Consider the following 27,660-nt stretch of genomic DNA (forward strand, 5'->3'; position numbering starts at 1 on the left):
ATTCACATACATGCAGTATATGCTAGTCCACACTTGCATGTGAATGAAAAAACAATAACTATCAATAAAAATCCAGCAACTAGTCTGATATTTCTTCTATTCTAATTAAGTTTGCCACTTATTTTATTTGTCCTATCTTTCCTCAATAAATCCAAAGGAGACACAGGAGATTGGACTAGAAGACCTTCAAGGTCCCTTCCAACTCTGTTATTCTGATATTCTGAGACTAATTTTTGAAATTACCTAGTTTGGTAATGAAATGTCTGCAAGAAAACAACCAAGCTCAGAGAACCTCAAGGACCCTGCAACATAATATCTTTATGACAGTACAGCAACAACTTGAATTCATAGGATATTGTTATTTTTTAAAACAATTATGTATAGCTTAGCCGAAGATTATCTAGAAATAAGTTTCACTGTATTTAGTGGGATTCCTTAAAGGTCTGTGGCCTTAGAAATCTGTCTTTAAAAGACAGTTTAGTCATATTTTAATAATAAATGCTACATTCATGGCTGAAATTCTGAGATTTGAAAAATGACTCCATTCTCCTAGCAATTGTATTGCATTACTTTATACTAATTAGGCTGTGTGTAATAGTTTATATTCACTCCATGAGGGTCTTGCACCATAGCAAATATGGGATTCCCATCAAGGTGAGGAGGAACACAGTTCTTCTCAACAAGACACCTGTATCACCTTAAACCTCAACTAGCACTTGTAATGTTTACCACAAATACAATATTGCGTGCTTTTGTATGTATAATTCTATTAAAAATATAGAAACCAGATTCATGTTCTTAGTGCAGAGCAGAAAAAAGACAAGTTATTGGCTAGAGAAACACCAGAGAATATAGGTCTTCCAGGATAGGCTAAATGTATCTATTGGCCATAAGGAAGCGTGCCTGGGAGATGGGCTAACATACAATAACATACAGTGCTAACTTTCTACAGGAAGGAAGTTTTTGATGTGGAGAAATATTCAAATATTCAGTCTCCTGCTTGCATTCCAAAGTGATATGATTTCAGAAAAGTTAATTATTTAATTCCTTAATAGGTAGCTGTTTAGGTAATTGGAGATAAAGTGAATCATTCATAAGTGAATTATTATCAAAGTGTATTCTTGCGCTAGCAGTAGTTGAAACCTTGAGTTTCGGCTATGCAATTACCTTTATAGAACTGCATCAACCTGAGCACACTGCATTGCCAGGGCATATGCAGCAAAACTCAGTTCACAAATATACTCTCATAAAAAAAGAAAATTACTTTTTCTTTCCTAATCTGGGAGGACAAATGGGTTTTCCATTCCAAGAAACTCCGTTAGCAAATTTAAAAATAGAATATGGATTAGAGAGCAAGGAAATTAAGAGGTATGGTAGGATCATTAAGCAAGCGATTATATAAAAAATTGAAAAGTATGCACAAATACACAAATGTGTTTTTGTGAAATAAAGGATTAGAGTGCACGATGCTGGAAGCATGTGAAAAACTATTTTGGTAATGGATCTGATAAAATATTTTCATCTAATTAGATAAAATTCCCCTAATGTAAGTATAAGACATAATACAGATAGTCCTGAAAAACAGTTCATTTAGTGACTGTTCGAAGTTACAACGGCACTGGAAAAAAGTGACTTATGACCATTTTTCACACTTATGACCGTTGCAGCAGCCCCATGGTCATGTGATTTACATTCAAATGCTTGACAACTGACTCACATTTATGACCTTTACAGTGTCCCAGAGTCATGTGATCCCCTTTTTGTGACCTTCCAACAAGCAAAGTCAACGGGGAAGCCAGATTCACTTAACGACCGTGTTACTAGTTTAAGAACTGCAGTGATTCACTTAACAAATGTGGAGAAAAAAGTCGTAAAATGGGGCAAAACTCACTTAACAGATTTCTCACTTAGCAACATAAATGTTGGGCTCAGTCGCGAGTTGAGGACTCCCTGTATTGTGTTTTAGAAAACCAGTGCATGATATTTTTGCCCCTTTCCAGATTGTCATTTCTCATAGGATGTTAACCATTTCTCCACTTCCCAAGGCCCCATCTGATTACACCACCTGAAAGCATCCATTACGATGCTGCCTTTCTACCTCCTTGCAGTGGCACGCAGTCTTAACCTTTAACAAAAACCCAGCTGCAGTTTTATAGAATTAGAATTCACCAAATTGGTTCAAACAGTAAAAGAATGGCCCAAAAAGCAAACCACTTCATTAAAGATGGAAAAGCATATCTGTTCCAACAGAAATTACTACTGTTCGACAGCTTCAGTTTGCTTCTATTAGTTGTATGCTCAGCTGTGATAAAAAAGAGCTCCTTTCATTTCCAAAGGGAAAAAAAATAACCTTCCAGTTAACCATTTTTCCCCCTGAAACCATGAATCCCTTTTTAATTTAAACACAGCTTATATGTCAACTTGGCTTTCAAGTTAGATGGTTTTATCTTACATCATCAATTTCTAAAAATAAAGAAAATTTCTCCTTTTTCTTCATTGATTCTGTTCTTTAGGTACAGTGCTACGAAGAAACTTCTAGTACTATAAACATCCATAGAAAGAAAGAAAATCCTCAAGTATTATTTAACAAGGAACAATAATTTCAACCTAAAATATTAGTTCAGTTTTCCAAAACATTATACAAAAGAGCAGTTTTCCAAATTATCTGTTTCACGTGCAACATTTGGCCATATGTACAGCCCCCCGTTCCTTCTTTGTTGCAGAAGCTGTTCATTCATAAATGCACATCCTGGTGCTTTTTTCAACTGCAATGAATGAAGATTTTCTTGACCATTCAGAACTTCACATTGGAGCAGAAGTAGAATTCTGGGTTAATATGCCCAATTCTTTTTCAGATATTAAAGTTTCAGTAATAAGAGGGGGGGAAATGTAGGTATTTATTCAATTTCTGCAGCCACCCATCTTAGACCCAGTGTCTCTGGGTGGCTTACTATTCTAAAATTATAAAAACAGTAAAGCAGTTAAAAACAATAAAAACATCCAAAATAAAGATAGCAGCTGAGATAGTTAACTGACTAACATAAAGCCAAGAAACAGGGTCCTGAACACACACAGAGCCCCAGGCCCAGGTACACATCCAAGTTTTTAAAGCCTTAGAACAGGCCGATAATGTTGGGACCCTTCTAATCTCTGAGGGGAGAAAATTCCGCAAAACAGGGATTACAGCAGATAAAGCCCATCTTCTAGTTCCCATCAGTTGGCCCTCTTTGGCTGACAGGCTATACAGCATGCCCAGTTTGGATGGGTAGAGACTCTTGGAAAAGAATTACAACCTGATTTATATTAAGTGTTTATTGAATATGTATAATTCTGTAATAATGACTCCAAAGTTTCAAAACATGGTATTCTTTTATAGTGTGACCAACAAATCATATTTCATAGCCTGAAGCTAAACTGAATGAAACTCTAAATCATACAATGGATAGTGTTAAGGACGTAGCTATATGGGAGCCTCACCCAGTGGTGGGATTCAGCCAGTTCGCACCAGTTCAGCTGAACCGGTAGCTAATTTTTTGTTGCCCAGGCCCAGAATGGACTTCCGGAAGTGGCATCCCCACAGAGAACCGGTTGTTCACATATTTGAATCCCACCATTGGCCTCACCCTCATTTTTCTACCTTTGCATTCTTGACAAATGGACTGTGGACATGTCTGAACTATCAAGTTAATTATTTTCTTCATTTAGAGAGCACTGAATTAAAAGAGGTTTATCACTTATCAATAAACAAATGGAGGAGAGAGCCAACCACTAGGTGATCTGAACAAGGGGTTCCCATACAATTTTTTGAATTTTTCCTCTCTCGTTGCTTAAAAGTTCACTATTTTGCACTGAGATGTATCATTGTATAAATCTTGTTCTGAGCTGGAAACCTAATTTGGGTGCTTCCAAGAAAAAGTTATTTTTTTAATGTTTTTCTTCCTCCCTTCTTTTTCAACAGGATTATATGGTCTTTTAAAATATCTTAGTTTTCCTCCAGTTGCTTTTACTTAGGGAAAATAAATCTCTCCCAGATGGTATCCTCCTTAACAAATCTGCCAAGTCAAATAAATAGCATGCCATTTACTGGCAAGGTGGTTGGACTCATTCAGCCCTGTTAGATTTTCTGTTAAATCTTTTTGGCTTGTGCAGAAAAAAAAATTCTCAGAAAGGCAGAGGAAAATCATCGTTTTATATATATATTTATTTGACAGTCATTTATTTAGTAGATAAATCCGTCTGAGCCAGTATACAAATTACTGCTTTGCCTTAAAATTCTGTCCTGTCCGTGTGTTGCGAAGAGTCTCAGCACAATGCCATTATTACAGGCTGAGTTTAACTGAACCAAACTTAATGTTAACAAGTATATGTACTTTTCATTGAATCCCTGGCTGTGAAATTCTTATCTCTGTTCATAAATTACATAAAGTCCTAAGCAGATTTCCATGATTTTGATAATGCTTGATGCATGAATCCAGTCATGCTTGGATAATAACCCTTAGGTTTATAGTAAGACTATATAAGTGTTCTTAGGCAAAAAGCAGCCTAAGGCAGCAACATCCCAGGACTGCAAGTGAGCCTGACCAAGATGATGAAGTACAGGTAGCCATTATCTTACAGCCATTCATTTAGTGACCGTTCAAAATTACAACGGCACTGAAAAACATCTCATGACTGTTTTTCACACTTACAACCATTGCAGCATCCACGTCATTAAAATGTAGATGTTTGGCAAATGGTAGGTATTTATAATGGTTGCCATGTCCCAGGTCAGGTGATCACTTGAAGCGACCTTCCCACAAGCAAAATCCATGGGGAAGCCAGATTCACTTTACAACTGCAGTGGCTCACTTAATAACTATGCTGAGAAAGGTCATAAAATGAGGGGAATTCTCTTAACAGCTGTCTTTGCAACAGATGTTAGTGATTGAAAGTTGGGGATTACCTGTAAATGGACTCTGAGAAAAACTAAATTGCACTTCATGTAATTTGCACTTAATTAAATACATATTAGTTACACAAGTTAGTGCGTTTCATTTCTTCCTAAGCAGGTTCAAGTCCGGTTAGTACTTGGACAGAAGACAAGCAGGGAATCCCACAAATATGAGCTAGATAGAGAAGCCGAAAAACATCCCAAAAAACCAAGCAAACCACTTCTAAGGTTTGGCCAAGAAAACAGCATGGAGGTGTTCTTGAAGTCAAAGCAAAGAAACTTTACATGAAAGGTGTTTTTTTTTCCTTCTAGAGCTATAGCCAAAGTTTTGGAGAACTACAAATAACTGTGGCAATTCAGGTGAGACATCTCTTGATTTACTGTGACATGAATTTTGAGGAAGTGTTAAGTAGTTTTGTGGTTTTTGCCATTGCTCAAAGCATTCATAGAAAGTCTCTCTTCTTACATGGAGCTACAAAGAAAGTACAGAACAGAATAGAACAGAATAACAGAGTTGGAAGGGACCTTGGAGGTCTTTTAGTCTAACCCCTTGTTCAGGCAAGAAACCCTATACCATTTCAGAGAATCTGAAATCTCTTCTTAAAAACTTCCAGTGTTGGACCATTCACAATTTCTAGAGGCAATTGTTCCAATTGTCAGGAAATTTCTCCTTAGTTCTAGGTTGCTTCTCTCCTTGATTAGTTTCCTTTGATTGCTTCTTGTCTTGCCTTCAGGTGCTTTGGAGAATAGCTTGACTCCCGCTTCTTTGTGGCAACCCCTGAGATACTGGTACACCGCTATCATGTCACCCCTAGTCCTTCTTTTCATTAAACTAAACATACCCAATTCCAGCAACCATTCTCATATTTAAGTGATTGTCCACTAGGACTCCAAGATCCCTCTCACAGTTATTACAATTGAGCCATGTACCACCTACATCAGAGGTGGCACGTGGAGCCCTCTCTGTGGGCATGGGCCATCGCCCCAGCACACGTAGTCTCTAAAAGTTCGCCATCACTGGCCTAAGGCCAGCCAGCCTGGAGCCGCCATTGGGGAGCCCACCATCCCATCCGCCAGAGACCCCCTGGATCTCTCCCAACCCTGACCGGCTCCCACAGGTGTCCCTCCCCATAAGCAACATCAAGGTGGCCATGTCCATCCTGGCCAGGGCCACCCAATCTGCCATGACTACTGCAGCCATACCCATCCAGTGGCCATGCCCACCTAGTCTGCCAAGCCCACTGTAGCTGCACCCGCCGAGTGGGCCACACCCACCCGGCACCCAGCGATACATAAGTGGGTTTTGGGTTGCAGTTTGGGCACTCGGTCTATAAAAGGTTTGCCATCACTGACCTATATTATACCTATGCATTGTTTTTTCTTGCCTAAATCTAGAACCTTACTTTTTTCACCAATGCATTTCATTTTGTTAGCACCCAATGTTCAAGTCTGTCAAGATCCTTCTGTATCTTAAGCCTATCTTCTGAAGTGTTGGCTATTGCTGAGTCATCCAATCTAAAGTGTCACTCCCAGGGACGCACATCCTGATTCAGGAACATAGTCCCCAGAAGCAAGCTGCATGCACAAACCGTTCATACACACAACCACTAGTTTTCCCTTTCTCTGGCTCAGCCACTGATGCTGATTTTAGCCTTGCAAAAACCAGCAAAAGGCTGATGAAGTCTTCAATGCTTAATACCTGACTGACATACTTGTTGTTCCCAGTGGGCACAACTCAATCAGAGCTTTTAAAATTATATATCAGGTTGGTAGTACTGTGACCCATCCTTTCCCACTCAGCCCATTTATTTTTAACTCTGTATATTTACTAGAAAAGAAAAGCTATTACAAAAAAGACATGTTCTGACAAAGATGATTTATAAAGCAGACCAAAAACTGCATAAGCAAAAGGCTGCCATAGAATTTTTATGCTGCTACAGACAGCATAAAAGTAACTAAAATTGGTAGGTTTCCAGACCTCCCTGCAGTCAATAGAAATCATATCTCCATGTTTGCCTTGATTCCTTTCCTCTGCAGAAGGGCTGCTGGCAAAGCTGAGCAGGCTTTGGAACAGATCTCCATGTCTGACACTCCCTACCACCACCTCAAACATCCAGTGCAAAAACTGAATAATGAGTTTTAGAACTCTTGCTCAAGGAAAATATTTTGCTGCTCTAATTCTAGTAGATTCTCTAAATTGTAGTTAGAGAATAATAGAATAACAGAATCGGAAGGGACCTTGGAGGTCTTCTAGTCCAACCCCTTGTTCAGGCTGGAAACCCCGTACCATTTCAGACAAATGGCTGTCCAGTCTCTTCTTAAAAACTTCCAGTGTTGGAGCATCCACAACTCCTGGAGGCAGGTTGTTCCACTGATTAATTGTTCTCACTGTCAGGAAATTTCTCCTTAGTTCTAGGTTGCTTCTCTCCTTGATTAGTTTCCATACATTGCTTCCATTGCTATTCTCCAGATGCTTTGGAGAATAGCTTGACTCCCTCTTGTGGCAACCCCTGAGATATTGGAAGACTGCTATCATGTCACCCTTCGTCCTTCTTTTCATTAAACTAGACATACACAATTCCAGTAACTGTTCTTCATATGTTTCAGCCTCCAGTCCTCTAATCATCTTTGCTCTTCTCTCTACTTTTTCTAGAGTCTCAACAACTTTTTTTACATCCTGGCGACCAAAACTGGATGCAGTATTCCAAGTGTGGCCTTACTAAGGCTTTATAGAGTGGTATTATTACATATTATGCAAGTTTCAAGATTTGGGAAAGCAGAGATTAATTACAGGTAGACCTTGGTTAAAAACCTCCCTGTTTGGTCACCATTCAAACTTACATTGGTTCTGAAAAAGTTTTATGACTGGTTCTTGAACCTATGACTGTTGCAGTGTCCCTGTGGTCACTTGATTGTAATTTAGGCACCTGAAGATTGGTGCACATTCATGACAGTTGCAGCCTCCTGCAGTCACATGATCACCATTTGCATGCTTCACAGCCAGCTTCCAACAAGCAGAGTCAATGGGGAAGCAGGCAGTAAGTTGCAAGCTACAGTCATGTGACGCTCAGCTTAACGACCGCAGGTAATTCACTGAATGACCTCAGAGGAACCGATATAAGTTGAATATGTTGTAAGCACAGTCTATGCTGTTGTGCTTAATGACTGCAGGTAACTTGCTTAATGACCTCAGAGGAACTGATAGTGTTAGTTGGACATGATACTTTGCTTAATGACATTTGCTTAATGACATTGCTTAATAATGGAGTCGTCTTCCCTAATTGCAGTCATTAAGTGAGGAATACCCATGTGTCTAAACCATATGGAAAGCAGCTCTTGTCAGTGAAAAAAGAACTGATCAATATATATTTTCAGGGAAATAAATCAAATGGCTAAGAAAGGTGGAGGATAACTTTATCTCTAGACCTTGAGCTAGGTGTTTATGTACAAAACAGGTTTATTTGTTTTGAAACTATTTTGACCAGGAGAGAGGAAAGAACCAAATTTGAAGTTCAGAAGTGTTTTGGGATGTTTTTTCTATGAACTGGGATATGGTAACTGTTAAGATGTATCTCGATTGAGCTCAATTGGTATATTTGTACATGTTCAGATACTCCAAAAATTCTTCAGTTTTCCATTATCTATCTTTCTCTCCACTCCTGCCCCCACTTCCAAGTGAAATTGAACTAAGGAGGGATTGTTTCCAGAATTGCCCTGCTCGCTAGATAAGTAGACAGACTTGGTTGAGTGGAAAATAGAAAGGGAATGCATTGTGATAATGAAGCACTATCCCCAAAGGCCATTTTCAGAGCGATTAAGTAGCAGAATAAAAGACAATGGTCTGAGCTGGCCAACAACCAATCTTATAATGGAAGCAGATTTCTATATACAAAAGTGTTGAAGGACGGTGCTACTTTGGGAGTGAGGGATTGTGGGGGTGAGCTATATTTTGAAGATTGCACTGGCTTGAAAAAAAAGAAGCAAGTCTTTTGTGATGAATTATTCAGGACAGATTAGATTTATCGTGTTGCTTCTAAAACACTGTGAAAGATACATGTTTGTGGCGGACTTTTGATATTTCAAATTGATTCTTGGCTTTCTATCATCACTAAAAACTCCATAGCAAGCATTCATATTACCCTACAACCCAGGAGACCTGTGGCTATTTTGAATGTTTTACAAGAGCCTTGTTCTTCTTGCTTCTGTCAAACATTTTGCAAGAATAACCGCTTAGGTTCCCCTCTCCTGCAATTGTTAGGTTTGTCTTAGGTAAATCGTTTTTTTATAACCATCAACTGGACACGAAGACTTGAGAAGAAAAATACAGTTTGTGAAAACTTAAAAGATGGAAAATGGAATATAGTGGAAAAGGAATGAGTGCAGTTAGGAAACTGGTGTTTATTTCTCTTCATTAGACAAATATTTGTAATCAGGACAGACCAAATATGCTTTAAAGGATATATTTATCTCAAATTATCAAGACTGATGCAGACAAATTATTGAAAAGCACTTCAGTGAAATAATGGTATTCTCTACACATCTTCTCTGATACCAGGATTATTTCCCATAGAGGCTTTACTTTCTTATAAGTTCCTCTATAATCTATATAATTGACTTCATTGGAAATCACTTTATTTTCTTTATAGCTATCAGTAGTATGACATTATAAAACCTTGCAGCATGCTCTTATCCGAATTATAGAACTCAGTCATCCCGAGAAGATAAGAGAAGATAAATGTAAAAATCAGTGGCACCCTTTGACCTACAAAACAAAGCAAGGCATTTTAGGTGGGCTCTAAATTCAATTGCCCAGTTTAGACAAACAAATGCAAATGATGACGGTGATTCAATAGCTTTTAGATGAAAAATATTTTAAAACAAACTATCCAGGATATACTTGCACCAAAAGTACTGTGGATTCATAGGATTAGGAGAGGATCTAGGAAGAAACAACTACGCTCAATTTATACTGCAGTGTGGAACAGATGACTGAACAACTAACACTAGTTATTTTAAGATTCAAGCAATCACTTTGAAAGACGCTTGTTATGCATTAAAATATATTCTACTCATATAGAAGATGTAAAGGAATACACGTTTGCACAGAGATTATGTGTGCAAATGCAGCTCTGTTTGGCTTTATGTATTACTGTTCCATACCAAAGAAGCACTGCAGCATTTCAGATTTTTTCACTGTTGGCTTTAATGATGATATATTCTACCATAAGTAGAAATCAGAAGTTGATTTTTTCCTTTTATTAGCTTTATTCTCTCTATTTTAGAGACCACAAAAAAATTCAGAAGTCTGATATCATTGGAAAAGAGTGTGTCCCTGTTCCACTTACTCAGATCATCAAGAAACGGCTCTGGATTGTATCCAAAATCCAGTTGGTAAGTTCATAAGGAGCCAGGCACGTATTGTCACCTTTGGTGGACATGCCCTAAAGCAAAAAAAAATCTGGTCAAAAATACATATGTGGATAGAGAAAATGTTAAGAAAAAATATAAACCAGAACTATTTCTTTTAAGGATAATCTCAGAAAACTATGATAAAGAATGTGTATATCTAATATTACATGTACTAACAGCAACGAGAATTACATTTGCACAGTATTGGAAAAATGAAGAAACACCAATTGAAGAAGATATAATTAAGAAAATTCTGGATTGTGCGGAAATGGATAGGCTTACATTGAAAATGAAAGGGAAACAAGATTCAGAATACTTTCAAACATAGGATAATTTTTACAAATGGCTAGAAAAATGGAGTAAAGAGTAGGAATGGAAATTGTATAATTATTAATACTAAATATGTGAACCCAGACAACACAATTGTAATGGTAAAAAATCAATAAAATGTTTTTTTAAAAAAGATCATAAGAAAACTTTTCTGTTTTGACACAATCTGCTTTAAAGATTCATCTGCCACCTTGATTCTTAAAGGCATTTAGATAGTCCAAAGAAAATAGAGCTATCCTACAAAAACTTTGGCCTGGCATATGAATTGCTTTCTGTCCCCTAACTTTTGAAAAAAAATTGAGATAGTATTTTAATTTCTACTTTGTCTTGCTATATGGATATTATATGATTATGTTGACTCTGAGGAATTTCAACTGTCTTGGATATTTTGAAACTTGAGATGGAAAGTCAAGTGAGATTTATTTAAAAAGGCAAGTATATCACCAGCCAAAGTCGCTCTGTGAGGGGGGTTCCTACATATGATGTATAAATAAATAAACACAGGTAGTCCTCGACTTACAATGGTTCATTTAGTGACCGTTCAAAGTTACAACATCCTTGAAAAAAGTGACTTATGACCGTTTTTCACATTTACAACTGTTGCAGCATCCCCACGGTTATGTGATTAAAATCCAGATGCTTGGCAACTGATTCATATTTATGACGGTTGCAGTGTCCGGGATTGTGTGATCAGCTTTCATGACCTTCCCACAAGCAAAGTCAATGGGGAAGCCAGATTCACTTAACAACCGTGTTATTAATTTAACAAGTGCAATGATTCATTTAACCGCTGTGGCAAGAAAGGTCGTAAAATGGGACAAAACTCACTTAACAAATGTTTAGCTTTTAGCAACAGAAATGTTGGGCTCCATTGTGGTCGTAAGTCAAGGACTACCTGTATATGGAGGCTGCCTGAACTGTTTGTTATCTTTTAACCCTATGAAAATTGGGTTTCCGTGACCCTTGTTTTTTTCACTTTATATGATCCATTTAATATTATTGTAGTAAAACCCTCTGGTTTTATGGTTATTTTTGTCCAGTAGGCAGATGGTGATAAATTGTTGGCAAGGTAAGAGGCTTATAATGTTACCTTTTCTCCTGAGTGCCACTTAGCCTAACATTTGAAGACAGATGATTTTGTCTGTAAATATCCAACTCCAACTCAAATTCCCCCCTCCCTATCTCAGCAAGCAAAATATCCAAAGACAACCATTCAATATGGAAGGATTAAAAGTAGTTAGTTGTCCCTTAACTATAGAATATAGCTGGAGTTGATGATAATAAAAAAAAGATAATCCTAGCAAAAGAAAATGAGATTCTTACATAAGAATGAAGTTACTTCTACTGAAGAAGTCTAGAGAACTCATTACCCTGGCTTCTACCACTTTTGTCCAGCTTGCTGAAGACTAAATTGCTAACTTACCTTCTATTTTAACTGAATATCATCTTGATTTCCCGATTAAATTAAAAAAAATGATGAGCTTATAAAACGAATTTTCAGGAATTTTCTTGATTAAACAATCTCTCTTCCTTTATTGCAATTTTAAATTAAAATCCAAACCTTTTCAAGACCAAAGCTTTTTTCTATGGGCTGACATCAAATAGCTAAGGTTGAACAGGTATGGGGTAATTTCCTATTAATTACACATGAATTGCTATTTTAACTCCTTCAAGAGGCAATCACCCGAGAAGATGTAGAAACAAATGAATAAAATTGGAGCTCCCCAATCTGGCTGCAACAGTCCAGATGACAGGTGAATGTCAGCAAGGAGGTATGAAAAACTCTTTGCTGCCTTCCAGAAACCATTCTGATTTGTGTAGCCCTGGAGGATCATCTCGGCATTAATGGGCAAAATGAATACTATATTTTTGTTATTATCTCAGCAATAAATCTTCAAAGAAACTAAGAGAAGAACTCAGAAGCTAGACTTCTCTCAGAGGATTTAGGTGATTCAGTTATTAGTTATATATAATGAAGTGATATTAAAGGGGCTTTTGCTGCTTTTCAGCTCCAGGGCAGCCTTTTAATGGTAAAGATAGATTGAATTATGATTAGTCACCCCCTTGATTTGTAGTGGAATGAATTATTATTTCTGAGTGATATAATTGGATTGGCTACTGCATATAACATCAGGAAAGCCTCTTTATCTAGGACAAAAGTCTCTCTCTCTCTCTCTCTCTCTCACACACACACACACACACACACACACACACACACACCACACACACACACACTAACAAAGAACTTTAATCCATGTTGCAGCATTCTTTGTAATGGTATTCCAGTAGCATAGTAGGGATACAATTGGTCAAATGGGTCAGTGGCTAGAAACATTTTTAAAACAAATATATACACATACACATCTTTTTTTTTTCTTTCCCTGACCTATTGTACTGTATTTGTCCTGGGCTTTTTTCTGAATAAGTCCACCAGTGTACTGTTGAATTACTTGAACTTTCTTCTCTCTTCTTCAACTCAGCGTACAATGAACAAAAATAAGTACTACAGAGGACTATTTGGGACCTAGGATGAAACATTTTTACCTCAAGTGATCGAAGAATGGTGTACAGTGATTATTTTTTTTAAAAAAAGAAAGCATTAAAGTGGATAGCTGAAAGAAAGAAAAATAGTAATTGTAATAACAAGTTACAATAATGTGTTGGGTTTCAAACTGTTGATGTTCTGAATGTCAAGCAAATGTTACAGTCACTACTGTACACTACCAATAAACTAATCAGTAGCTCCAATAGACATTATTTAGCTAAACCTGGGAGAATTCTATCCCCAGGAAAACCTGTCCACAGGACTGATTGGCCATTGCTTTCTTAGAATAGAAAGTTGGGTCAGCACAACAGCAGAGGAATTGTCCAACGTGAATATGCTGCTGCTGAAACGTTCCAATCCAGACCAAATTTTCTTAAATTGGCTTAGTGCAGCCAGCCTGTGGGGCAGGAACTATGTAAGGATACAGTGTAGATATGCTCCAAGGAATGATATCTAGAAAACTTTAATTTTCTACCTACATTTTTCTACTACTACCTTGTCATTAGTATGTCAGGAAGTGCTGAAGAGTCAGTGCTATTGAATCTGCACCTCCAGCATGAAATTTGTTCCTGTAATATTCATCCTGCTCAAACCTCATAGAGTCTCATAATGGAGACAGAAATGTATAGTAACAGCTTCCTAGGATGAGTCTGCCTTTTCAGTGAATTCTATTTTAATGTACTCTCATTATTTTATTTTATGGGAAATTGTTTTTATTACTTTTTCAACACTTCTATGGGCTCTTTTTGGAGCAAAAGCAGCACGGGAATAAAAACTACAACAAAAATAAAGGAGGTTTTGTGATCAGACTCCTCACTCAAAACCCTGTTAAGTCAGGATGTAAGTAGAAATTCATGAGATTCTAACCTTTGCTTTATTGGAGCAAATGGGAATTGCAATCTCTTTCAAGACTTTCCCATCAACACAGGAAGGGCAAGTCTGGTCTCGGCTAAGACCCTGTACACTTTTAGATATACAAACATGCACACAAGGACTGCCTGTAGTGCATTTATATTTTTGCAGCTCACAGCCTGATGCACACATATACTTTAAGAGAACAGGCCAAATCCTGCATTGCTAGAGTGTCCAGGTTTTACAGCTTCCTTAGAAGTTTGTATGCATTAGATAGACTTAGAGATCTCTATTATATAGAGAACAATTAATTAGAATTAATAACATTAATAATTAAAATAAAATTAATAATTAATTCTCTTTGCTGGAGCTGTTGGGGGCGGAGTGGGGGAGAGACATAGAGAGGAGGGAATATTAGCTGAAGGTTTAACCTCATGTACTGATTTTACTTTAATAGGACTTGGAGGTCTTCTAGTTCAGTCCTCAGACCATCTCAGACAAATGGCTATCCAACCTCTGCTTCAAAACCGCCAGGGGGTCAGAACTCAGGACTCCAGGACACACATGGCTTGATAGCTCCCATATTCAGGAAATTCTTCCTTATTTTGAGTGTGAATTTCTGTAAGCTTCCACTTAGATGTTGAGGCCCTAGAAAGAGTGCAGGGAAGAGCAACAAAAATGACAAGGGTCTAGAGGCTAAACCATATGATGAACGATTGAGGGAATTAGATCTGTCTAGTCTAATGAAGAGAAGGACTAGAGGTGACATGATAGCAATCTTCCAGTACTTGAGGGGCTATCACAGAGAAAAAAGGGCTCAATCTATTCTCCAGAGTACATGACGGCAAGACAAGAAATAATGGGTGGATGATCATTACAAAGAGATCCAATTGAGAACCAAGGAGAAATTTCCTGACAGTGAGAATCATTAATCAATGGAACAGCTTACTTTCAGAAGTTGTGGGTGCTCCATCACTGGAGGTTTTCAAGAAGAGTCCAGATAACTATTTGTCTGGAATTATATAGGATCTCTTGCTTGGGCAGGGAGTTGGACTAGAAGACCTCCAAGTTCTCTTCCAATCCTATTATTCTATGCTCTATGTTTAGTGGTTCTTTGAAACTCAATACACTGGAGAATAAAATGATACTATGATTTTGGGTTTTACCAATTAGAATGATTCGCCAATACAGAAATGGCTAGGGCAGTGATGGTGAACCTATGGCACTGGTGCCAGAGGTGGCACTCAGAGTCCTCTCGGTGGGCACACCTGCCACCGCTGCTAGCTTGCGCAAGTCCATTAGGCCATGGCTGGCACCTGAAGCAGCAGCCCCACCCAGCACAAAGGAGGCGAAGCAGCTGGCTAGCAAGCTTGAGTAGAGGTAGTAGAGCAGGCCCCCATGCGCTTGCTGGCCTCTGTGTGCGGGGGCTGATGGTGTCAGGCAGTAGCTGCCCCTGCCTCACCTTGCCCTGCAGTAATGGCACCCCCGCCCTACCCTCTGCCTCACCCCACAGGATGAGCCTCCTGCCCACTGCCCCACCCACCAGAGACCCTCTGGATCTCCCTCAATCCTGCCCAGCCCCCACAGGCATCCTCCCCACAAGCAACATCAAGTTGGTCATGCCCATCCCAGCCACGCCCACTCAGTCTGCCGTGACCACCGCAGTTATGCCCACCCAGTGGGCCTCGGCCCCCATCTCCCCTGAGGGCACCACAATGCTGATGTGGCCCTGGCACTTTGCGATAAATAATTGGGTTTTGGGTTGTGGTTTGGGCACTCGGTCTCTAAAAGGTTCGCCATCACTGGCTAGGGCATACTACTATAGAAATGTAAAAAGTTGAGATTTGATTTTAATGTCTGATTTTACTCCAACAGAGAAAGTTGGAAGTCAATGCCTTTTGTTTCTTCCCCTCTTTTTCTTCACACCTTTCCCCCCTTTCTCTACTGTTGTCCCCTACTAATTGCTTTTGTATTTTCACATTTTATGTTATAAATGAATAAAATTAATTTAAAAAGAGAGAGAATAAATCCACACCTTCTTCATTATGACAACCCTTCAGGTATGGAACACTGCTGCCATGTCACCCTTTAGCTTTATTGTCTCTAGGCTAAACATACTCAGTTCTTTGAATACATGTTCATAAGATTTCATTTCCAAGCTGCCCCCCCCATAGAATCTTCACTCTATTCTTCCCAGTTTCAGCATCCTTCTTACAGCATAGCAACCAGAACAAGATTAGTACTGCAGATGCACAACAAAAATCATTTTCCCATTATATTGTATAGATCTCAACACTATATTCTGCTGATGCAACCCAAGATTGCATTAGCATATTGTTGACACATGTATGATCTATGGTCTGTTAGGACATCTAATCCTTCTCACAAGTAGTATCTCAAACTTACCTTTGGGTAAGTTCAGGAAGAACTGGTAAATAACAAAGCAGGAATAAGATGGAACAGATATTGAACCATTTTCTTTTCTAAGCGAAAATAAAGGAAAATCCCTCTTTTGAAGCCGGTGTTTATTTTGGCAGAACCGATGAGGAAATCCCACATTGGCACCAGTTGGTAAAAAAAATCCTGACTGCAGTCCAAATCATTACCAGTCCTGCCCAAGTGAATGCAATTTGTACTTTAGCCTTCAGTGAACAAATACTAAAGTCAGCACATGAAAACAAATGCTGTTGACAAAGCACATAAGCTATCATTTGATACAACTGCTTATTTAATAAACCATGAGTTCCGCTGGGTGCACACGACATGCAAGGCCAAAACTGAACCTATTGTGGCTTAGTGCAATGTGTAAATCCAACTATTGTGTTAATTGGTAACAGGTAGCCCCCAAATTCAGTGTATCCAGATGGGACTGATAAAGTATGCCCATTATTATCAAAGCATAAATGAAATTTCCTCATGCATGGAATTACAAATTAGTTTTGAAATAAGTGATGTTTGAATACAGATGGTTCTCATGCATTTCCATTGACCTTGAACCATACTCAGCCTGTCTGAATAAAGATTACTAATACCACTAAAAATATATCATCATGGACCCAATTCAGTCAGCTTATGTATTACTCTAGCAGCCACTAACTCTATAGCAAAACACTAAGCATGGGTACACAGACAATGAGATGAACTTAGCAAAACAGGCCAAAGGTTTGTGCTACAACAAAAGACAGGGCTGGCTATAGACATCTGATTCTGAATACAGAAGTTCATTTGCTTTTCATATGGAACAAAAGTTTCATGTTTATGCTCCTTGTGATTAGTTTGGCAAAATGATGGAATTATTATCCATGCACACAGAGCCAGAACCCCATAACAAGAGGGCCTTCATTGATTAAGCTTAAATCACAATTTTCATGAAAAATCATATTTATGGGGTTAATTTGGAAGTGCTACACCTGTGTGGTGAATCAATAGGGAATTTATTTCCAGCGTTGTCCCTTTTGGCATGGCTCGTCACCACTTTAAAAAACAAATAATTTTCCTTACAAAATTGGTCATTAATCTTATACCACTAGGACAGTTCTGAGAATGCCAAGATTAACACTACTATTAGAAAACGGCATTTAGCTTTAAAGTATGCTGGCATCTGCTTGAGCACATAACAGAGATTCATTCTGGCCAGGCTGGTGCCTTCTGACTTTCCCATAAAAGGACAAGGTGTTTAATAAAGCCGTGTGTAAGATCCTAAGGTAGAAGTGTGAGACCAAAAACCTCAATTTTGTCTGTGGTGTGGACAACAATACTGAATGCCAGTTTGCACCAGTTGGTGTAAGATCTTGTACAGGTTTTGTAAAACACCCATATAAACTGAATAATGGCTTTCTGGGCCTGTTTGCTTTCATGATTAAGGGCCACAGGAAGATCTAACATGGAAACACTAAATACCAGCTAGCCAAAGGAATGATGTAGAAAAGTCTAACTGCTTAGTTGTGGTATCATTAAAGGTTAAATGTAAAGGTACATTTCTTTTTGGAAATGTACACAGAACTAACTTTGCTGGATCTTCCCTTTAAATCATAAATAGGAGACATGTAGCAACAAAATGCAATACAAAGTCATGATGCTTCCTTCCAGTCGCTTGCCACTAAGTTTTTGGAAGGACAGTGAGTTAGAAATGAAGTATTTAAAGTGAGAGCCAATATTTGAGAAAAGTGAGCAATAATCTCCACTATCATTTCTTCCTCCTGTGCAGAACCATGAATGATTATTACACAGAATTATCTCTGCCAAATAACTTTCTCATCCTGCAAACTAAGGATAAGTTTCTCTGTTTTATAAACCGTTGCCATAAGGATAAAGGCAAACTCATCTCAACCATCAGATAAAGGTCGAAGCTTCTAGACCTCTTCATTTATCCATTTTTCTTTTCTTGGTTTCTGACTTCGAGTTCAGCTAAAGGCATTTTGATCTGTCTCATCCTGGTCTCGGAGAGCTTGAGTTCTAAGAAGCATATATATATATATCACGGTTTTTCGATTTCATAGGCTCCAGGTTGCCTGAAATATTTTTACAATTCCAAATTAGAATTTTCCAAAAGCGAAATGTGCTTAGAGTGCCTAAATCTGCCTTTATTGTCGTAAAACAAGGATAGAGATCGTCCAGATGTTGCTATTCAGCAGTTTCTGTTCTCTCTCCTCTTTGGTCTTTTTGGTTATGCGTGATGAGCAATGTAGGTTCAGCAACCTCTGAGAGGCATGCAGCGTCTCCACCCTGTCACAGGTGATGTTAGGACCACACTCCCAACTAAGAATTCAGCTCTTCTGGTGTGTTTTCTCTCCTGCACTGTTTCTTAGGAACCACAATAGTGTGACAAAGCTTTTCCCAGTGAAAGTTCAGCATTATGCTCTAGGCACATTACTTCTTTTGTAGACTATATAAAATGGAGTGTGGGGGGGGGAAGAGATGGGATACTCTCAACATTAATGAAAACATCATGAAGGCTGAATGCTTAATCCTAAAAATTCTGGCTCACCTCCCACCACCAAATCCTCTGTTGTTTTTTGGATGCTTCTTAATGACTTGACCGGAGTCCAAGGAGTCAGAAGCATAGCAGATGTTTGGTACTTCCTTCTCTTGGTTGCTAATGCATCCCCTTTATTTCCCAATCCCGAGGAGCCTCGCCTCTTTCTGGGAAAGGAACAGTTTGCTTTTGCTGTCTAGCAAGCTGCTTTGTTTATCACAGACATATTTGGGCTTTGGCAACCAGCAGCCGCCATGGAGACACGTCAATGGAAATGGAACAGCAGAATGGGAATTCCAAGCAGAGTTCTGGCTCCACTGCCTTGTCTCTAATTTAGGTGATTTACAGATTGACTGGAAACAGTAGACATCTGGGATTATCGCATTACATTCCAGGGATGCACAGAAGGCTGATAGAAGGAATAACTGATCCAGAAAAACGTGAAGTTTGAAATTGACCTTAGCAATAGCAATAGCACTCAGGCTTATTTACCACCCCATAGCGCTTTCAGCACTCTCTGTGTGGTTTAAAATGTCAGCATACTGCTCCTAACAATCTGGGTCCTCATTTTACCGACCTCGGAAAGATGGAAAGCTGAGTCAACCTTGAGCTGATCAGGATCGAACTCTTGGCAGTGGGCAGAGTTTGCCTGCAATACTGCAATGTAACCATTGCGCAACCAGGACTTTTGTTGATATTTAGCAAATTCTGCCCTAGTGGGATACGATGGCTTGATCTTACAGGCAAAGATGGATCATTTTTCAGTGGGGGCAACCCTGGATAGTAGGATTATGCAAAGTAGGTGAGGCGAGTCTTGTGATTACTCTCCTCAGTTTGGGGAGAGAGTTTGGGTTACTTTTCTTAGTTCCTTAAAGGTTTTAGGTCTCACGATTTCTCCCTCACCATGAGAAGAAATTGTACCACTAGTTTTTCAACCATTTGCACTGGAGAGCTCTGTAACATGCAGCCCAAAGGCAATATTTTTCCACCCCTGAAATAAACTGTGCTGCTTTGGGCTGTAAGTGATGTTGCTATTTTTGAATGCCATTATACACAAACACTGATCATATATATGGAGGAGCTGAGGTGAATACATGTTCATCATCTGACAAAAATTTTAAAAAATAAAATAATTTTTAAAAAAAACCCTCAAAGAGCAGACTCACTGGCCCATTAGTTCTTTTTCTGCAGTCAGTGTCCTGTTTCCTCTGTATTCTATGTATGTTTGAGGGAATAACTACCAGGAAGAGATTAACACAGTGGTAAAAAGAGCTGAAGGGCACACTCAGTGAAGTGAAATAAGAAACTCCTGTTTTATAGACCTCCCTGCTTGATTCTCAGCAGTACTTGTAGCAAATGTCTTGCTATACCTGAAAAACCAGCATATTTGAAAGAAAGGTCCTGGCTCAAAGACTTGTTTACATTCAGGAACACTTATAAATGTGGTTTTCCTCCTATAATATGATTCTGCCTGTTGCAACAGAATCTTTCTATTATATACGCAGATTGGGACTTGGTTTTTATTAACTGCATGCAGTTTTCCATCAAACGCCAAACCACAGTTTAGAATGACATGGAGATTTAGTAGAGGATTTGGGGATTCACTTTTTCTGCAGTTGCAGAAAGCATTATCTACTCTCAGTTTCAGTTAACTAAATTCCTCACTAAATTAAAACTCTGGTATCTATAAACCACAATCATGGCCATGTCTGCAGGAGAACTACAGGTAGCCCTCAAATTACAACAGTTCATTTAGTGACCATTCAAAGTTACGATGGCACTAAGAAAAAGTGACTTATGACCATTTTTCACAGTTACAACCTTTGTAGCACTCCCATGATCATGGGATCAAAATTCAGATGCTTGGCGACTGATTCATATTTACGACCGTTGCTGTGTCCCAAGATCACATGATCCCTTTTGCGACCTTCTGCCAAGCAAAGTTAATGGGGAAGCCAGAGTACTTAACTGCCAAGCGACTAACTTATCAACTGCAATGATTCACATAACAACCGAGGCAAGAAAGGTCGGTCGTAAAATGGGACAAAATTCACTTAACAAATGTCTCACTTAACAACAGAAATTTTGGGCTCAAGTGTCGCAAGTTGAGGAGTACCTGTAGTGATTTTGATTTGATTGGCAATGAAACTTCCATTCATACAGCAAAGCACCTGAAATTGCAACAGTAAATACAGGAAAACAACAAAAAGTCAAACTTAAACCCCAAATCATTATTCTTACTCTTATTTATTTAAGAATATTTATGTGTAACCCAAAAAATGTGTCAGCAATAAAGTATTTTAACCAACCTAATTACAGCAGAAGATTGATTTTGTGAATCGGCTAAGGAAATTTGCGTCTGTTAAAATCATAATGCCTATTAAATTATAATTCATTAATTGATGGTATTTGCATACTTACGTAGTTTTGTCTTTGTGAAATAGGTCAGTTATCCAGCTTGTTTGGGAAAGAACAAATTTTGTAAAAAAATAAAAAATAAAAAAATAAAACATTTTTATATTGTATCTAAAATCTGCTGGATGAGGGTCCATAAAATCAAAATTGTATTAAGCTTTTTTAAGAATTCACGTAAATTTAGCATTCACAATTATGTACAGAGCTGCAAATGAAAAAAAATTTTTTAATGAATATACAGTGCTGTACCATAACAGAAATAGCTCCCAGTCCTTTGAACGAGGACAGAGTCTTTCTTTTAATGCTTGAGTTCTGCAAATGGAAGCAAAGCATTATACAAGTTGACAACTTTTGCAGGATAATTATTAGAGGTGTGGTGAACATGTAACATTGATACCAACATTATGACATTACGACTCCATTTGAGCTAGAAGGTACCTCGGCCATCATTTTGGTTTTGAAAGACTCGTTGGTTTTTGTCGATGCTCATGTCCTTTGAACTATATATTAGTGGTATGGAAACCTAGAAGAGGATAAAGGAAACAGGCAATGTATATTCTTAGGATTGCAAAAAGAATATAAGGATGGAAGGACGCCTATTCTCCATCATTTATACAATAATGTGAATAACTTACTGATTTTTTCCATATTTGAACAAGCATACTATCCTCAGCAAAACTGATTTTGTGAGACTAGTTGGATCTTTGGTTCATTTATGCTGCTAGGTATACACTTAATCATCCACTTCTTTCCTCTTTTATAGTTAGGTAAACTGTATTAGTTGCACAATATGATATGGACATATTGTATAACAAACCGTATGTAGGAGTAACCAGTCTAAGAAATTAATATTCACATTCTTTCTTTTCCTTTATTTTTCCTTTGTTGTTTGCAAACAATTAAAAATTACTCTCTTTAGATTGTAAACATCTGGTCTTCTCAGCCATTCCAGAACAACCTCTCTTCTCTTAAGCCTCCAATAACATACACAAATGTGTACATACACATGCACACATACACATACACCATAATTAGTGATATGTTTAAGACATCCTTATAGCAATAATCTCAATCTCCTTATTGAGATACATACTAATTATAATAAAAGAAAACAGGTAGTCATTCCTAGAGCTATTAATTTTCATTACACATTCATTGGCAATTATTTTCTAAATCAGATTAATTTTTACCAAGTTATGTTAGTTTTCAGGTCATGCTAAGCTATTCTCAGGGTTATTAAGATACCATGTGTTGCCATCATAAGGGGTTTTTTCTCTCTCTCTCTTCTTGCATAAGATGGGCTGCCAATGTACTACGGTAGACGGTGAATCTTTTGACTTGTGCCAGATTTACATACCCAAGCTTAAATGTATTGCTTTTAGATTAAGTTACTTAAAAATAAATGAGTGAGAATCAGGTAGTAGGCTGTGAAACACAAGTCCTCTATATTATCATTATTTCCAAGAATGTCTCACAGCCTTGCAGGATTCCTGCAAGCACTCTTAGAAAATATAAAAGATGGGTGTATGCTCACCCACACATAAAAAACCCAAAAAACAAAGATATACATGAAGACAGTATGGAGCAATGGATACCAAGAGGGAATAGCGGAGTTTACTGTACAGCTTTCTGCTTTATCAACTATGGTAACCTTTTTGTTTCTTTGGTGTATTGGTTAAGGCATCAGACTAGAAACTGTGAGTTCTAGTCCTGCCTTGAGACAAAGCCAACTGGTGACTTGAGCCAGTCACTTTCTCTCAGTCCTAAGAAGGAGGTAATGGCAAACCACTTCTAAAAAAATCTTGCAAAGGTTTTTTGTAGAGACTTGTCCAGGCCATCTCTGAGAATTGGACACAATTGCACAATGGTAACAACAACAAAAAACTTTTTATGACTAGACAAGTCATACCAGAAAACAGTGCCTAAAACATTTAAAATTCCAAATTTGTACTTGTACATAAAGGTTGCCTATTCTGGCTATGCAGTTTTAAGCTCCTGGATTTAATATCTTAGATAGAGAAGTCAATTTAAGATTTTAATTAAGATTTCTATCTCTCATCCTGCTAGAAGTAGGGTCAGGTGTGAATAGGTGCCAAATGAATATGGATTACAAAAGAAACACACTGAGACGATTTGATCATACACAGAGAATTAGCATCAAGTTCTTAGCTGTCAGTATAAGAAAAAGCATTGCCAGGGTCATCTTGAATCAGATTTATTTTTTAAATATTATTCATTATTTTATCATAAAAAATAAAATACAAAACAATAAAACAAACAAACAAAACAAAACAAAAGCATTTTCACTTTTTCCTATTGTTTGCACGCTATTTTTTTCTTTTTTTATTGTTAGGTTGATTGAATCAGATTTATTGAATGAGAAATGGGGACTAGAAATGACAACTGGCAACTGAATACATTTATTTTAGCATGCAATTTATCTGTCAGTTTGTTGAGATGGAATTTATTTGATTTCCTGGCTAACTACATATCGATGCTTGATAAAGAAAGAATATGCAGGTATTATTCATAACGTTTTGAAAAATCACCATCCTCTGTCCCAGGCTCTGAGAAGGACATTAGACTGAATGGGGATCAGATTACCAAACAAATAGATAGAGGAAAAATGAATGGATTATAAGTAGGGTAAGACTAATAGCTGATGGATTTGATGAAAGCCTTAAAAAAAGGCAAGAAGTTTAAAAATCAGAGGTAATATGTGAAGCAGTATATGAATTTAGCAGAAACAAAAATTATTTGGAAGGTTAGAAAGCAAAGTCTAATGAAGATTGTGTATATAAACCAAATTTAGATTTGTTTCCTTTTCTGTCTTTTAATTTTTTCAGTTTACTGTTTCCTGTTGGGATGAAAATCCCCTTACTGTTAGGGTTAGATTCCCAAGAATTCACAGTGGAGAACTAACACCACTGAGAGATGCTCAGTGGAGGCTAAAACATATAAAGAACAGTTGCTGGAATTGAGAAGGATAAGGGGTGACATGATAGCAGTGTTCCAATATCTCAGGGGTTTCCACAAAGAAGAGGGAGTCAACCTATTCTCCAAAGTACCTGAAGGCAAGACAAGAAGCAACGGATGGAAACTAACCAAAGAGAGAAGCAACCTAGAACTGAGGAGAAATTTCCTGACAGAACAATTAATCAGTGGAACAACCTGCCTCCAGAAGTTATGAATGCTTCAACACTGGAAGTTTTTAAGAAGAGACTGGACAACCATTTGTCTGAAATGGTATAGGGTTTCCTGTCTGAGCAGGGAGTTGGACTAGAAGACCTCCAAGGTCCTTTCCAACTCTATTACTACTACTAATACTAGATTTCAAGAGTCTGGTTATGCTTAGTTTTGTTTACTTTTCCAGTCTCCTTTATCTTCCTTTCCTGGTAAAATACATGGAAAAAATCCTATTGGGACGGAAACCCACTTGGAGTTAGGATGAGTCTTCCTTGAATTTGCAGAGTAAAATCACCAATTAGATTCAGAGGGACTTGTATTGCTTAGGCGGTCTTTTACTTTACCAAACCACCTTATTTTTGTTTCCTGTTAATATACATGGAAAAAATGCTATTGGAATGGAGATCCATTTAGGGTTAGGACTAGGTTTCTTTTTGCCGAGAGATCTTTCAGCTTACTCAAGAGAAAGCAGTAGAGAATGAGTGACTCCTTGATCCACTACATTCCCTGGTATTGAATCATTATTGATTTTCAGCTGTCATTTTTAGAAAATACAGGTTGCAGTTGTGTGTAAGACGTGACTTATCCCGCTTATTTGAAAAAGAAAAATTGATGAAACAATCATTTTATTTAACAGGTTTTTTTATTTGATTGTATATCTCTTTTGAGAAATAATTCCCCAAAGCTCCCTTTTTAAGGCGTGTGTGTGTGTGTGTGTGTGTGTGTGTGTGTGTGTGTGTGTGTGTGTGTGTTTACAGTGTTATTACAATGTTGCAGTTGGCAAGACCTAAAGTCCCAGCAGAATTATCCATAACTGAGTAGCAACATGAATCTACACTACTCATGTAATCCGGTCATTATGTTCTTGGGTTCTCTTCCTCGCCTCCTGTGACCACCTTCAGTTTTTCAGAACCACAATTTCATTTCATATTTTTATTAAATTTGCTTTCATATTTACTTACTGGATGGAACGTAGTAGTCTGTAATTTGTCCACAGTCTTACAGCTTTATGTATAAATGACATTTGTCATGAAAGTTCTAACAAGAAGAATTATTTTGCAAAATGCTCAATTATTTCTTCAAAATGGAGACCATACTGCCACTATCATAGTGGCGTTCCAGACCATCAATGATAGTCAAAAAGCTATATAGAATAGCAGAGCTTCAGCTAGTTTCTTCTCCTCTTCCTACAGCTGTTTTCAATATCACTTGTCTTTATTCTCCATGCTGACTGGTCTTGCTTGGCCTAGAGTTTGACTAATTGTTGAAATCATCATGAAGACATTTGGAAGAAGTGCTTGAAACATTCTGGGTGGAGACATTTTTAATTTTAATGTTCCAAAATAGGTTACATCATTTATAATTTCAGCTTCAGTTCAGTGATGTCTTGGTATTCTACTACATTTAGATCCCTTCATTCTGTCTTAAAAACATGTGAAATTTGCTGCCCCAAACCTTCTCATACCTTCTCCTTCTACCAGTCAGTAATAACCCTAACATTACAAATGAACGCCAAAAAATGCAAAAAATAAAAATAAAAAACACCCAACCAAACCCCTTCTGTTTTCTATCTCTTTGTTTTCATCTGAAGAGTTAACTACTTCAGTTTCTTACATTGGAGGGCAACAAGATATAAAAGAACTCAATGTTTCATGGATACACGGATGAATTCATCTGTTGCTGTAATCCTTTCTTGTGGGATTATTCACATTTTTCTAATTTGTTATCTTGTATTATTTCTATTATTATTATTAATTATTATTATTATTATTTGTAGTAGTACTAGTATAAGCAGGAGGAGGAGTATCAGCTTATTATTAGTATCAGCTTTGTTCTCTCTCTCTCTCTCTCTCTCTCTGTCTATGTCTATGTCTATGTCTGTCTCTCTCTCTCTCTGTGTGTATGTAGATAGCTATATCTGAAGGTTAAGGGGGTTGCCTCTTAGTCAGTCTTGACTTCTGGCAACTAAGCTGACAAGTTCCTGCACGTTTTTTGACAAGATTTTCTCTTCCCTTCTTTCAAGAGCTGAGACAAACTGATCAGTCCAAAGACACCCATCTGGTTTCATGCCGAAGGCAAGAACAGAACTCACAGTCTCTTCGTTTCTGGCCTGGCCCCTTTGACCACTACACCAAACTAACTCTCACATGTATTGTATCAAACATTATTTCTTATCATAGATAAATAAAATTTAATTATATATAAAATTAAGAATAGTGTTGGCAATCTGTAATATTTTATTTCCTGGATAATGAGATGGAAAGCACTTCCTTGCTTCAGGAACTCACTCCTAAGGGGTGCTGACTACTTTCAGAAGAGTCAGAAGTTTTCGTAATTGCAGGTTAATGACTTCAAGAAACACTACTGGAAATAGCAAGTCTTTATAAATTCTTTATAATCCTGAAAAGGATTAGAAAGTGCCTCAGCCGATTACAAAATATTGGGATGATGTGTTTTTTATTAATTGTTTCTGAAATGAATAATGATCACTTTTTTCCAATTTAGTACTTGTGCTGTACTCTAGTTTCATCCTAACTCTTGGTAGCATTAGAAGCCATTATTACTACTACTACTACTACTACTATTATTATTATTATTGTTGTTGTTGTTGTTGTTATGCATCATGCTATTCATTCATCTGGGTGTTTGCCATTCTTTGCTGCTTTAATTGTCTTAGATTATTCAACAAGGAGGAAATTTTGCAATCTTGAAAATTCTGCAGTGATCCCCAGTTGATCCAGTGTTTTATGTCTGATTAACTGTTCATTCCTGTTGTTGAATTGTGTGCAGTTGCAACATCGCTATCATTCAAATTTGCATTGCCTTATGCAGAAAGAATGGGGCGGGGGAGGAACTATGAGGAGGAGGATTTTTATAGTCCTTTCAGATTACATAATGAATCCATTTATGTCCTGATACAAAATTGCATAATTTCTAGGACTGTTCTTCAACTGTGCTTTTCATGTTGACAGCTTTAACTATTCACTCTGTAAAATAATTATTTATGATAAAGTAATG

The sequence above is a fragment of the Protobothrops mucrosquamatus genome, unplaced genomic scaffold (assembly GCF_001527695.2).
Source record: "Protobothrops mucrosquamatus isolate PMUCROS unplaced genomic scaffold, P.Mucros_1.0 scaffold335, whole genome shotgun sequence".
Classification (NCBI taxonomy): domain Eukaryota; kingdom Metazoa; phylum Chordata; class Lepidosauria; order Squamata; family Viperidae; genus Protobothrops; species Protobothrops mucrosquamatus.